We start from the raw sequence: 13516 nt of genomic DNA, 5'->3' as shown, positions 1-13516 counted from the left end.
TGCTGGAAAGTTGACTGTCCAGCTTTGAAGAGACTAGATGGACCAGACCATCGGATTTCCTGCTTCAAAAAGCAGTTTGTTGGATGTTTTGGGCCAATAAGGCTGAAGACTGATTGCCCCAATGAAGGAGAGACTCCGGTGACTATCCAGGCGGTCTGCTCTCTCTGTCCTATGCAACTTGGAAGTTTCCCGCCAGCACGTCCTTTATTAGATAGATTTTCCTTCTGGGGTCTCTGATGGGATTGAAGACTAGATAGCCACAGTGTTACTAGAAGCTTTAGTTTAAGAATTAAAAACACATTTATAGATTGATAATTGCAATTTCTCATAAAAGAAAAGGACATTCTTTGGTAGGATAGTGGAATACTTTCTCTCAGGTTAACAAGTATAAAAGGACTTGGTTATGTACTTGATACCTGATGATTATGTATATATGTATATGTGTGTGTGTGTATATAGCTCTTAATTTTTTTAAAAGAGAAGGGGGATGTGTGGGAAAGATTAAGCTTTGTCACAGGTGGAAGCAGTCTTGGCGGGCTTTACCCTTGGGGCACCCCATGAATACCTTGTGACAGACTGAGTGGAGCCATCCTGGGCCTGGAATTCAAGCAGCAGACCTGGGAACCCCAACTGGGCTATTGTTTTTCTAATTGACCCTCAAACAGAAGAAGGAGACCACCCTTACCATGTGACTCAGGCAGGTAGGGAGGAGAGAACAACAGGTTCAGCCGGGGCTTGAGCGCATGTGGAGCAGCGAACAGGCTGGACCAGCACGCGGGCCAGAGAGACACCTAAGGACCCGTCCGTGGAACGGATACCAGAAGGTTCACTCTTTTGTCCCTTTAACCTTTTTTCCTTCTTGTGTAAGCTAGTTGGGTTGTATAATAAAGTTTAATTGTTAAGAAACAGAGCCAACACCCTGTCTCGGAAAAAAAAGGTAATTAAAAAAAAAATGCCCAAAAGACTTGCCTACAGGCAATCTGACGGGAAGCACTTCGTCCATTGAGGTTCCTCTTCTCAGATGGCCCTAGCCTGCATCAAATTAACAAAAAGCCCAGCAGGCTGCTGACATAGACCACTAGAGCTACTGTCCTTAACACTTCTCTATATAAGCAGTTAGGAATATTTCATACACAGGCTCTAAGCATTTTTTTTTTTTTTTGGAGACAGGGTCTCACCCTGGCTGAAATTCATAGAGATCCACCTGCCTCTGCTTCCCAAATCCTGGGATTAAAGGTTTATAGCACCACACCCGTCCCTCTAAACCTTTTTTTAAAATCCAGATCCAGTCTAGGGAGGTAGCTGAGTGGTAGACTGAGTGCTGGCCGAGGATATGCAAAGCCCTGGGTTCCATCTCCAACATTGGACAAAGGATAATAAATGAATGAAAGGGACAGACTCAAGCAGCCTTGAAATTAAGTTGAAAAAGCGAACCACTTCTCTCTAGCAAGGGTAAGGAACAAAAGATGACAGTAAGCACAGTAGTCACTGTTCAAGTGATTAATGTGCAGAAGCCCAATTAGACACCAGGACAAAAACAAGCCAGTGAGGAGTCAGAAAATCAATTGGCTCCTTAATTCAAAAGGTGTTACAAGAGAGACTCACTTCCAGCTTCTAACTGATCAAGCCCTTACAGAGCAGTTTGTAAAATCAACCTGTCAACATTTAGTGTTGCTTTGAGGGTATCATACGGTAAGACATTGACAGTGAATAGAAAGGTTTACAACGTCTCTTTGGAAAAGTCAGAAGTCAACACAATCCTCTGAAAAATTAAGTCATGCTTGAGAATTACGTGGTTTGAAAACTTATCGTATATGACACAGCCCAGAGTACAAGTTGTACCCAGAGTGGTTTTTTAAGGGGAGGGAAGGAGAAGGAGACAGAGACAGAGAGAATGCAACCAACCGGGCAGAGGGCTGGGCCATTAGACAGTGTCTTTTTAAAGAGGAACACTGAGTGAGCTCTGATGCAGCTGCCCGAGACTGTGAAGATCTGCTTGGCTCAGTGGAAAGAGGACTTCGTTCTTACACTTACATATACAAACCAAACAGCCAAAGCTCTTTCATCTGCAAGAGAATGTGAAAAAATACGAAACACAGAAAGCTAAATAAGCCAGTTGTGGCGCACGTCTTTAATCCCAGCACTTGGGAGGCAGAGGCAGGTGGATCGAAGTGAGTTCGAGGCCAGCCTGGTCTACAAAATAAGTCCAGGACAGCCAGGGATACACAGAGAAACCCTGTCTCGAAAATCAAAACAACAAAATTTAGATTCAGAAGAGACCTTAGAATCTAGTTCCACTAACTCACTGAGGAAACTGATTTTACAAGTGTAATCACTTGTTATTTAACAGTCTAGGACTTGCGATCCAGTCTCTAGATAGACTCCTGGCTCTAACGCATGCTGGTGAACACGTTTCTGATCTGTTATATAGAACAAAGGGATGAAAGAGTCATTTTAGGTGTAATAAAATTATCTTCCTTTCCAGTCATCCCAGAGGAATAAAAGAAGGCACACTGCTGCTGCTCCTTCACAGAGCACACGGCCCGTACTCACAGCAAAAGCACACCAATGGTTCAGAACAAGAAAAGAGCACTTGCCAGGCCACGGTGGTGCATGTCTTTAATCCCAGCACTTGGGAGGCAGAGGCAGGTGGATCGAAGTGAGTTCGAGGCCAGCCTGGTCTACAAAGTGAGTCCAGGACAGCCAAGGCTACACAGAGAGACCCTGTCTCGAAAAACAAAAATGAAAACAAAATAAATAAATAAAAGAGCATTGGGGCTGGAGAGATGGCTCAGAAGTTAAGAGCACTGACTGCTCTTCCAGAGGTCCTGAGCTCAATTCCCAGCAACCACATGGTGGCTCACAGCCATCTATAATGAGATCTGGTGTCCTCTTTTGGCCTGCAGGCAGAATACTATATAAGTAATAAATATTTTTTAAAAAAGAAAAAGCAAGAAAAGAGCACTTTTACAGCACTCTGACAACTCAGGGACAACCCCGAAGAACCAAGACCTTCCTCATTATTTTGGGTTTGTGATCCCCTCTTTAAAGACTTTCTTGTTTGAACTTTACAAATGTGCAACTATAATAGTTGCTGTGAGTCTTGAGAGCCAATGTAAAAATAACATTTCCATATTGGTAATACTGAAGAGTGCAGATTTCAAAAGAAGCCACCAGTGTACTAAATGCATTCACAAATCCACCACCGTCTTGAGCCATCAGCCTAGACACAGTCAGTGGAGACTAGGAATTGGTTTCCTTTGGATTATAAACCTCAACATCAGTGTTGGTCACAGTCACACATGTAGCTAACCTTAGATGCAGACACACAGGTTCTACCAGGCCTTAGGAAGAAAACTCCACCTTTAATTAAACTGTGAGAAAGAAAACTGGGGAGTGTACAAAATAGCCTGAAAGTTGGCAAGGCACAAGTTCTGACAGGAGGAGCACAAGTTGCTTTTCCATGGAACATTTAAGTCCTTGTAAATCACACGTTCCCCTACTGACAACTGCTCATTAGAACATGCCCTTTCAATCATGCAAGTCACTCCTACTCAAAATTAACTTTGTAAACATGGCAGGAAGAAAGGTTACATTTCTCAAACCAGGATACATCATTGTTTCCTGGTGCAATTTAAATGACAGAATAACACTGCTAGTTGAAGAGGCCGAAGGAGAAGAGGAGGAGCTCTAGCATTTACTCAGGAGGCAGAGGCAGGTGGATTGCTTTAAGTTCAAGGACAGCCTGCTCTACAAAGCGAGTCCAGAACAACCAAGATAACATAGAGAAACCCCGTCTCAAAAAAAAAAAAAAAAAAAAAAAAAAAGAATTCTAATAAAATATCCCCACCTTTCGAGGCCAGCCTGCTCTACAAAGCGAGTCCAGGACAGCTAAGGGTACACAGAGAAACCCTATCTCAAAAAACAAACAAAAAAACAAAAACAAAAATATCCCCACTATCACTTATTTATCCTGAAAAGGGGGTGGGAGCAAATCTTTTCAGGATCCTTCATGAGTTGAAGAGTGTGTGGGGCCAGAAAGATGGCTCAGTGGGTAAGAGCACTACACCGCCGAGCCTAGTCACTCTGGTTCCATCCTGGAAAGTCATGTGGTGAAAGAAGAGACCTATGTCCCCTTCACTGTCCTCCTTGGTGGTTTGAACGACTGTCTCCCATAGGAGCAGGCATTTGAACATTTGTCCTCGGCTGGTGCTGTCTGGGGAGCTGGTGCAGCATCACTAGCGGTGGGCTTTGAGAGTTACAGCTTCGCCCACTTCCAGTTGGGGCTCTCTGCTTCACGCTTGCAGGTGAAGATGTAACCTCTCACCTCTGCTCCCACCCCCTGCTGCTGTGCCTCCTCTGCCACTATGGACTGTCACTCTGGAGCCATAAGCCCAAACAAACTCTTCTCTAAGTTGAATTGGTCACGGTGTTTTATCAAAGCAACAGTAAAGTAACTAACTAACACACCCTCTGACCTACATATTCATGCTGTGGCACACATGCCTGTGTGCACACGCACACACTTGTATAATAAAACAAAATAAAATCTGTACAGTCAAGAAGGAAAAAGCTAACCAGAATTGCCCTTTTTCTATACATCAAACCCAAATTCCAGATCATCTGCACATCCTGAGCATCTGGATCCTTAGGCCGTTGGCTTCAAAAATAACACTGTCAATCAGGGACTTGCCACTTCCAAGTGTCAAAAATGGGCAGACACTTCAACTGGGACTGAATCCAAGCTTGGAGAATACGAACACCAAACTACGTAATTTAAATTGGAAGCATACTGGGCCATATGATTACATAAGACTTAAGGAACCAAAATGCCTGCCTTGGCCTCAGGAAGTTCCTGAGAAGAGACACAAGAGGCAGATGAAAATGCAGACTTCCCCAGGGACCAAGAGCCCTGATGGGCTTCCTGACAAGGATTCTGTCACAGGACTACTTCCTCTTTTCAAGGACTTTGCAAAAAATACTTTTAAGATGTTGCTGCCGGACCACAATAAACAGACAATCAAAAACCAGACCCACCCACTGAGTTAGGGCTAATGGAATCTGTCCTTCTAGAAGTGCCAGATGGAGAGTTAAAGGGGAGAGAAGCTCTTTACTAATTGTGGCCAAGATTCCTCAGCACTTCATGCCAGGTCCAGGATATTAACCCAGATGTCCGAGCCAAATTCAAGGTTGGTTAAGTACAATCTGCCAACCTATTAAAAAAAAAAAAATGGGGTGGGGGAAGCTCCTGTATACCCTGATTGCAATCTGAAGGGGTCACTCTTAAAATTCCTGTACCCTACCATCAGTCAGTGATTCCCCTTACAGAGAACTGTTATGTAAATGCTGACTAAAACATGAGTTCCATCGATATGGCAAACAGACCCTATGTTTATTAAAAATATATAAGATGCTATAATAGCTTAAATCGTCCCTAAGCAACTGTCTAAAAAATTCATATGCAGACTATTACACTGTTTTCAATTAAGATTGAAAATACTGGGCTGGACAGATGGCTCAGAGGTTAAGAGCACTGACTGTTCTTCCAGAGGTCCTGAGTTCAACTCCCAGCAACCACATGGTGGCTCACAACCATCTATGATGAGATCTGATGCCCTCTTCTGGTGTGCATGAAGACAGTGTACTCATATACATAAAATAAATAAATCTTAAAAAAAAAAAAAAAAAACTTACAGAAAAGTTTATGTTAAACTAGGTTTGAGCCAGGTGGTGGTGGCACACGCCTTTAATCCCAGCACTCCAGAGGCAAAGGCAGGTGGCTCTCTGGGTTCGAGGCCAGCCTGGTTTACAGAGTGAGTTTCAGGACAGGCAGGGCTATCAGAAAAAAGGCTGGGGGTAGGGTATAAGTTTGAAAAAAAAATTTTTTTTTGGTTTTTTTAAGAAAACCTTGAAAAGTTTAAGACTAAAAAGTAGGGCTGTGTTGCCAAAAGTACAACTGGGAGAGAAACACACATACACAGATAACATGACACAGATCCCTTGGGCTAAACAAAGATCCTGGATTGACATACAAAAACAGGAAAATTCCAGCTGGAGATGGCTCAGTGGTTAAAAGCACTGGCTGTTCTTCCAGAGGACAGTGGTTGAATTCCTATCATCCATATGGTGGCTAACAACCATCTGTAACTACAATCCCAGGGGATCTAACTGCCTCTTCTGGTCTCCATAGGCACAGCATGCATGGGACACAGATATACATGCAGGCAAAGCAGCCATACACAAAAAATAAATTTTAAGCCAGGCGTGGTGGCTTACACCTCTGGGGAGGCAGAGGCAGAGGCAGATGGATCACTGTGAGTTCAAGGCCAGCCTGGTCTACAAAGCAAGCTCAGGACAGCCAAGGTTACACAGAGAAACCTTGTCTCAAAAAAAAAAAAAAAAAAAAAAAAAAAAAAAAAAAGGCTGGGCGTGGTGGCACACGCCTTTAATCCCAGCACTCGGGAGGCAGAGGCAGGCAGATCGCTGTGAGTTCGAGGCCAGCCTGGTCTACAAAGTCAGTCCAGGATGGCCAAGGCTACACAGAGAAACCCTGTCTCGAAAACCAAAAAAAACAAAAAAACAAAAAAAAAAAACAAAAACAAAATGAATAAATAAATAACTTTTATTAGCAAAGTATAAAAGTATATGCTCAACACCAAGATGGTGCTGGACTATAGAATGTATGAAACTCTAGGTTTAATCCCCTGTGTGGGTGTGTATGGAGCTGGTCAAGTCTATACAACAAGGACTGGACTAGCCAACTCTTTTTTGTTTGTTTGTTTTTGTTTTGGTCTGTTTTATTTTTTCGAGACAGAGTTTCTCTGTGTAACAGTCCTGGATGTCCTGGACTCGCCTTGTAGACCAGGCTAGCCTCAAATTCACGGAGATGCACCTGCCTCTGCCTCCCGAGTACTGGGATTACAGGTGTGAGCCACCATGGCCGGCTGGGCTAGCCAACTCTTGACCGGCCACTGATTTGATGTTCTACTGCCAGGTAGTCTGCACATTTATCAAAATAACAAAAGCTAGGGCTCGGTTCTTGCTCTCTTCTTGCTCTGGACTCACTAGCAATGAGACTTTTAAGCCAGACGGTGAAAATTGTCAAAACTTTAACTCTCCCTTACTTTAATGCAACCTTGACCACCATAATAGCAAAGCAGAAGCTGGGCATGGTAGCCAATGCCTGTAATCCCAACTACTGCAGAGACTGAGGCGGGGAGGACGCTGAGATCTAGCTGAACAGGGTCAACGTCTAAAGCCAGGAATGACAGCCCGACCCAGAATCCTAACACTCAGGAGACTAAGCCAGGAAGGCTGTGAGTTCTAGGCTAGCCTATGCTGCACAGGGAAATCCTAGCTCAAAAAAAAAGCTAAGGGCAGGGGTCATGTGCATAGCTCAGTGGTAGAGTGGTAGAGCTTGCCTGGTGTATGTGATAAGCCCGGGTTCAACCTCATCGCCAGGATGGGTAGATGAATGGGTGACACATTAAATTATTCTCAGTCTTTCAGGATTTTAACAAATACTTTCCAGAGAACAGCCTGTAAGGCTTTATTTGCTCACCAAGCTTCCAGTGTGAAGGCCTTTGAACTTTTTGGTCCCTCTTCCATACGATCCCCATTTCGCTTAGGGACCCACATTCTCTAACTTTCTTCTCATCTCTCCTCAGATCACGTTCTCAGCTGGCTCTCTTGCGACCCTGAGATTCCTATAACTTAAACCATTGCTCACAAGACTTCATATTCCTCCCTCTCTAGTTTATAATTTTTTCTTTACCATGTATGACAGCCTAACATACAACACACTTATATTTAATATGCTTATCTTCTAACTTTCCTAGAAGAAGGGAAATTCCAAGAGAATCAGTATTGGTCACTTTATTCAGGGCTCTGTCACCAGCATCCAGAAGGGCATGTGGCACAGTAAATGGCTCCTTAAGTATCTGTGGTCTGAGTACTGAACAGACCTCACTACACAGACAGACAGACAAACACACCACAGCTCCATAAACAGCCTTTGGAGAAATCATAACATGTCAACAATATTGAAAGGAGTACAGGCGTGCAATGACTAATAACATTGTGTCTTTTGCTTCTTTTTCATGTCAAAGAAAAACTACCGGCACAGACCTTTAATCCCTGTGAGTTTGAGGCCAGCCTGATCTACAAAAGAAGTCCAGAACAATCAGGGATACACAAGGAAGTCCTGTGTTAAAAAAAAAAAAAAAACAACAACAACAAAAATAAAACAAAAAAACATTTTAACAAGGTGAAAAGTTTTACCTAACACTTTATAGATAGTTGGCTTCTGTTTGTTTCGTTTGTTTCATTTTTGTTTTTGTTTTTGGGGGGCTTATAAAGTGGGCCTGCTTTTCTCCCCAGTTTTTTGGGGGGTTGGGTTGGGGGGTTTTGTTTTGTTTTAAGATTTTGTTTATTTTATGTATATGAGTGCTCTATCTGCATATACACCTGCACACCAGAAGAGGGCATTAAGAAGGTATAGATGAAGAGGAAAAAAAAAAAAGAAGGTATAGATGGTTGGGGACCACCATGTGGTTGCCGGGAATTGAACTCAGGATCTCTGGAAGAGCAGACAGTTCTCTTAACCTCTGAGCCATCTCTCCAGCCACCTCCCCGCCTTTTTTGTTTGTTTGTTTGTTTGTTTGTTTGTTCATTTGTTTAAGACAGGGTTTTTCTTGTAGCCACGGCTGTTCTGAACTTTCTTTGTAGACCAGGCTGGCCTCAAACTCATAGAGATCCACCTGCCTCTTCCTCTCCTCCCCAAGTGCTAGGCTTACAGCTGTGCGGCACCTCGCCCAGTTTTGTTTTGTTTTGAATTACATTTAATTCATCTGTTGTGTATATGTACATGTATATGAGAACAAAGGACTACTTTCAAGAGTCAGTAGGTCCCATGAATCAGGCTTAAGGACAAGCTTATTTATTTGGTCCATACATTTCAAAATAACACACATTTGGTGCCTAGTAGAACTCTGTAGAGGAGTCCACAAAGTGGGGAATGCAGGGAGAGCCCCTTGCCTTTGGTATGTAAATGCTAAAAGAAACAAATCTCTTTGTAAATAAAAATGAAGAACACCAAGAAGTCAACCTAAAGACAAACGTAAAGATTCCTCCCTTTGTATGGGATACAAGAAGGCCAAACCATCCCTTACACAGCACTTGCTGCATTTCCAACCCAAAGCACAGCACTTATAAAAAAAGGGGGCAAAAAAAAAAAAAAGGGGGGGGGGCCAACAGGCTGGAGAGATGGCTAAGCAGTTTAGGCCACTTACTGCTCTTGCAGAGGACCCAGGTTCAGTTCCCAGAACTCACATGACAGTTCACAACCATCCATGACTCCAAGTGGTGCACATATACACATGAAGGCAAACACTCATGAGCTTAATAATAAATAAATCTTGGAAGAGAGAGGCTGGAGAGATGGCTCAGCAGTTAAGAGCAAATGCTGCTCTTGCAGAATACCTGGGCTGGGTTCTTAGCACCCATACTGGGTAGCTCACAACTACATATAACTCCAGGTCTCTTCTGGTTCCTTGGGAACTTCACTAACATGCATACACCTCCCACCCGTGTGTGTGTGTGTGTGTGTGTGTGTGTGTGTGTGTGTGTGTGTGTGTGTGTGTACACAAGTAAAAATAAACACAGTTAGAGGGATAGATCAAAGGTTAAAAGTGCTTACTGCTCTTGCAAGGGACCTGGGTTTAGTTCCCAAAACCCACATGGTGGTTCACAACGAATCTATAAGAAGTCCAATATCCTCTTTGGCCTCCTCTAGCACCAGGCAGGCACACAGTGCATATATATATATTTTTTTTTCATTCAAACAAACACACATAAAATAAAATAAAATAATTCCTTAAAAGCCATGTTGGAGATGTAGCTCAGTGACACAGTGGGTGCCTTGCATGTCCAGTGCCCTCAGTTCAATCCCAAGCATGACCTGTTCCTACAAGTTGTCTGGCCTCTGACCTCCACAAGCATGTTATGGTACACAGGCACTCACACACCACACACACTATATATGTGTGTCACACACACACACATATATATATTACTAAAAAATAATTCTTAGGAGCCAGGCTGTGGTAGTGCACACCTTTAATCCCAGCACTTGGGAGGCAGAGGCAGGCCCACCTCTGTGAGTTTGATGCCAGCCTGGCCTAAAGAGTGAATTCCAGGACAGCCAAGGCTATTCAAAGAGACCCTGTATAATTGAAAATTAGAACATAGGAATTTTTAGAGAGTATCAAGCTCCTTAAAGACAAGAACCAGGTTGGCTTGGGTTTGTGTGTGTGTGTGTGTGTGTGTTCAACAGTGACTGAAAAAGCAGAGAATGGCAAAACCCTCAAGTTTAGGGAACAAAAGTTCCCACCCATGTTTCCTCTACCAGCTTTCTCTGAACCACAGCAACAAGGGTTGAGGCTCTCAGCTGAGTAATCACCCCCTTCCTTGGTCTTAATAATGTCCAGCCTTGCCTTTTTACCATTGACTCACTGTTTGGACAAAATAGCTAGAACAACTAAGCAGGCCCAAGTACAACTCCTGACAGCATCCCTTACCGGCTGTGACTCTGACCTCTCAGTGCCCTCTCTCAAAGAGGATGACAACAACCTCCCTAGGCTGGTTGGATTACTTGAGATAAAACCCCATACTTGCTCAGAGCCTGGCCATAAGAAGCCCTCAATAAATGTTAATTGTTATTATTTCAAGAGGAAGAAACGGCCCCAAGGCCGAGGAGCAACATACCTGAAGGTTCTTGTAAAAGATTATCATTAAGCCTAGAAGCCAAACATTGCTCTCCTGACTGGGAGCCACTATTAGGAGTAATAATCATAAAAGCCTAGAATCAGAGTCATCAAAGTGCAGCAGCCAGCCACAGTATAAATACAGAGCCCCAAGGAGCCAGGCACAGTCCTGGCCTAGAAGAGGAAGAGGCCAGGCTGCTGAATCACACACACACACACACACACACACACACACACACACACACACACACACACACACACACACACACACCACGAAAAGGGAAATTACAGATCTCCGAGCTCTTAAAAAAAAAAAAAAATCAGTAATTGGCGCTCAAGTTTTTGCTAAAAACAGGTATCCACATGGATTACAGACTTAACGTGTCACTTCTTCACGCCCGCCCTAGAGAGGTGGGGCTGGGCAGGGAGGAAGGGGGTGGTGCGCGGCTCCTGCCAGATGGAAAAGCCACATGAAGTGGAGAGTCTACGGGATTTCAGGGCTGGATTCCAGACACACAATCCGATATTCTGTTGGTTTTTCAACTATACATATAAATAACGCAAGACCTCCAAATTCGAGAAAAACCAGAAGGCTCTACCTTTAAAATGCTCCCCTCCCACCCTCCACCCACCCCGAACAAGTGTCATCTGTCTTAGGTAGCAGGTTCGGGTTACCGGGGAGGCAGCGGTGATTTCAGAGATCTGGCACCCCAGGTCGCCCTTCCACCTTCTCAGAGAATCACAGCCCAGGCGGGGTTTGAAGGAAAACAAAAGCTCAGGGCCGGAGCAGGGACAGGGCCATGCCGGGCAGGGCCGGGCCGGGGCCCCGGGCGACACAGGGCAAGGGCGCCCTCCATGCCTGCTCGCGGCCACCCGGCGTCCCGGGCCTGACCGAGGAAGAAGGCTCAGGTGGCGTGTGCCGGCGTCCAGGGCAACAGGTCCAACCGGACCCGCGGCCTCCACGGGCGACCGAGCCGTCCCCGGAGCCGCCACCACCACCACCACCACCACCACCGAGAGCCGAGGAGGGGAGGACGCGGGCAAGAGAGCCGCGCCTGAGGCGGCGCAGGGGCAAGGAGTCCACGCTCCATCTTGAGGCGGCGGGAGGAAGGCAAGGCCCGGGCCGCGGCTGACAGGGCCGGAGCGCGCGTGGCTCGCAGCCAGCCTTCCCCGCGGCCGCTCTCTCCTCGCTGCCTGTCGCCCTCCCGGGTGCGCCCGTGGCTCCTCAGCCGCGGCCCGGGAGCGTGGCGGGAGCTTGAGGCGAGCCTTCCCTCCCCCCGCCTCCCCACTACCACCATCACCACCACCACCCCAGCGGCGGGAAGGAGCGGAGGGAGGGAGAGAGAGAAAGGGTGGACCGGCGAGGAAGGAGAGATCGGACCCGCGCTTCGCTCACCGCCTGGGACAGCGCCGGTCTCCGCCACCTGCCTCACAGCAACAGCAACAGCAGCAGCAGCAGCCGCCGCGGCCGCCGCCTCCCGCCTCCCCGGCTCTTCAGCTCGGGGCGGGGAAGAGAACGTGACGCGCCGCTGCCGCCGCCGCCGCCGCCGCCGCCGCCGCGGGGCCGGGAGAAGACGCCGCGCCGCCCCTCCCCGCGCCCGGGCCGCTGCCGCCCGCGAGCTGCCCGTCACCCCTTTGTCCGCGTCCCCACCCCCACCCCCACCCCACTCCCCTGCGAGCCCCTAAGTCCTCCCGAGTCCACCCAGATAAGGAGCTAGATGCCCGGTCGGGAGCAACCGTGGGGCCTGCACCCGCCGTTGCCTTGGCATTTCAGGCTATTCCCGGGGTTCCTAGCAAAGTGTGCCCAGAATTTGCAAGTCACCCCGGGATGGCTGGCTATACGTCGTCCTGACCGCAGCCTGCCGCTGGGATGGGGTGGGGTGCCGTTGGGGAATGGGGCGCTGATTCATTTCTTTGACCTGCCCTTCGCGCCCAGAGCAGGGTGAGAAATCCTGTGCCACAAGTTGGAAGGGAGATAGATGCTTATAAGGGATGAACCTTCTCTGCTCTCCAGGAAAACACTGAGGGGTTAAAAAAAAAATTTTTTTTTTCTGAGACAAGCCCAGTGCTTCTGCCCGTTAGTTTAAGAAAAGCCTCTTTTATTCCCCCTAGTAGATTGGACAGAAGCCCAGGTTACTGTCCCGTCCGAGCTCCTCCCCACGTAGGGATCCCCTTGAAAAAGCCTTTGAAAGGGACTGGTGGGGACGCTGCAACAGCCGGCTTAGGGCTGCAGTAGCAGAGGGTGGCCAGCATTTCGCTCCCATGGACCATGGCAACGCCAGAAGTTTCGCGGCTCCTGACAGACATCTGCAGCTGTTGGAAGCTCAGGATTTTGCAGCGACTCCTTGGTGTAGAAGGGGCCACAGGCTTCCTCCTCCTTCCTGGTAGGGGAAAACATCCCGGAGGGTGACCTCTCTTGTTGACCTTTATTCAAAACATCATTGTGTCTGGACAAACAGGCATCCAAAGAGCCCAAGAAGGGAAATGCACGAAGTTCGGAATAAAATAAATGTATCTGCAGACCCTCCTGTCCATTTAAGCCTTAAATCACACACACACACACAATAATCTATTACCTAATTCGACCTGGGCCTGATATACCAGCTCCAAGGTCAAGAGATGATGGTACCCTTAAAACCAGAATCCGTTCCTACTCAGAAAGGCAGTCCTCACGCCCTCATCTGAATACTATTCAGCTCTTACTAAGCTTTTTTGAGGTTTTTTGTTTGTTGGTTGGTTTGGTTTGGGTTGGG

General features: G+C 46.6%; 1 protein-coding gene across 1 annotated transcript in view; it reads right to left on the bottom strand.

Moving 5' to 3' along the window:
- Window positions 1-12259, bottom strand: part of Clip1 (CAP-Gly domain containing linker protein 1) — a 112732-nt gene extending 100473 nt beyond the window's left edge. The window contains exon 1 of the mRNA XM_051161502.1: window positions 12160-12259. The gene's annotated coding sequence lies outside the window, so the exon portion shown is untranslated. The remainder of the gene's footprint in view (window positions 1-12159) is intronic.
- Window positions 12260-13516: the final 1257 nt, after the last annotated feature.

Source organism: Acomys russatus, chromosome 19, assembly GCF_903995435.1.
Source record: "Acomys russatus chromosome 19, mAcoRus1.1, whole genome shotgun sequence".
Taxonomy (NCBI): domain Eukaryota; kingdom Metazoa; phylum Chordata; class Mammalia; order Rodentia; family Muridae; genus Acomys; species Acomys russatus.
This window is presented reverse-complemented; position numbering and strand designations above follow the sequence as displayed.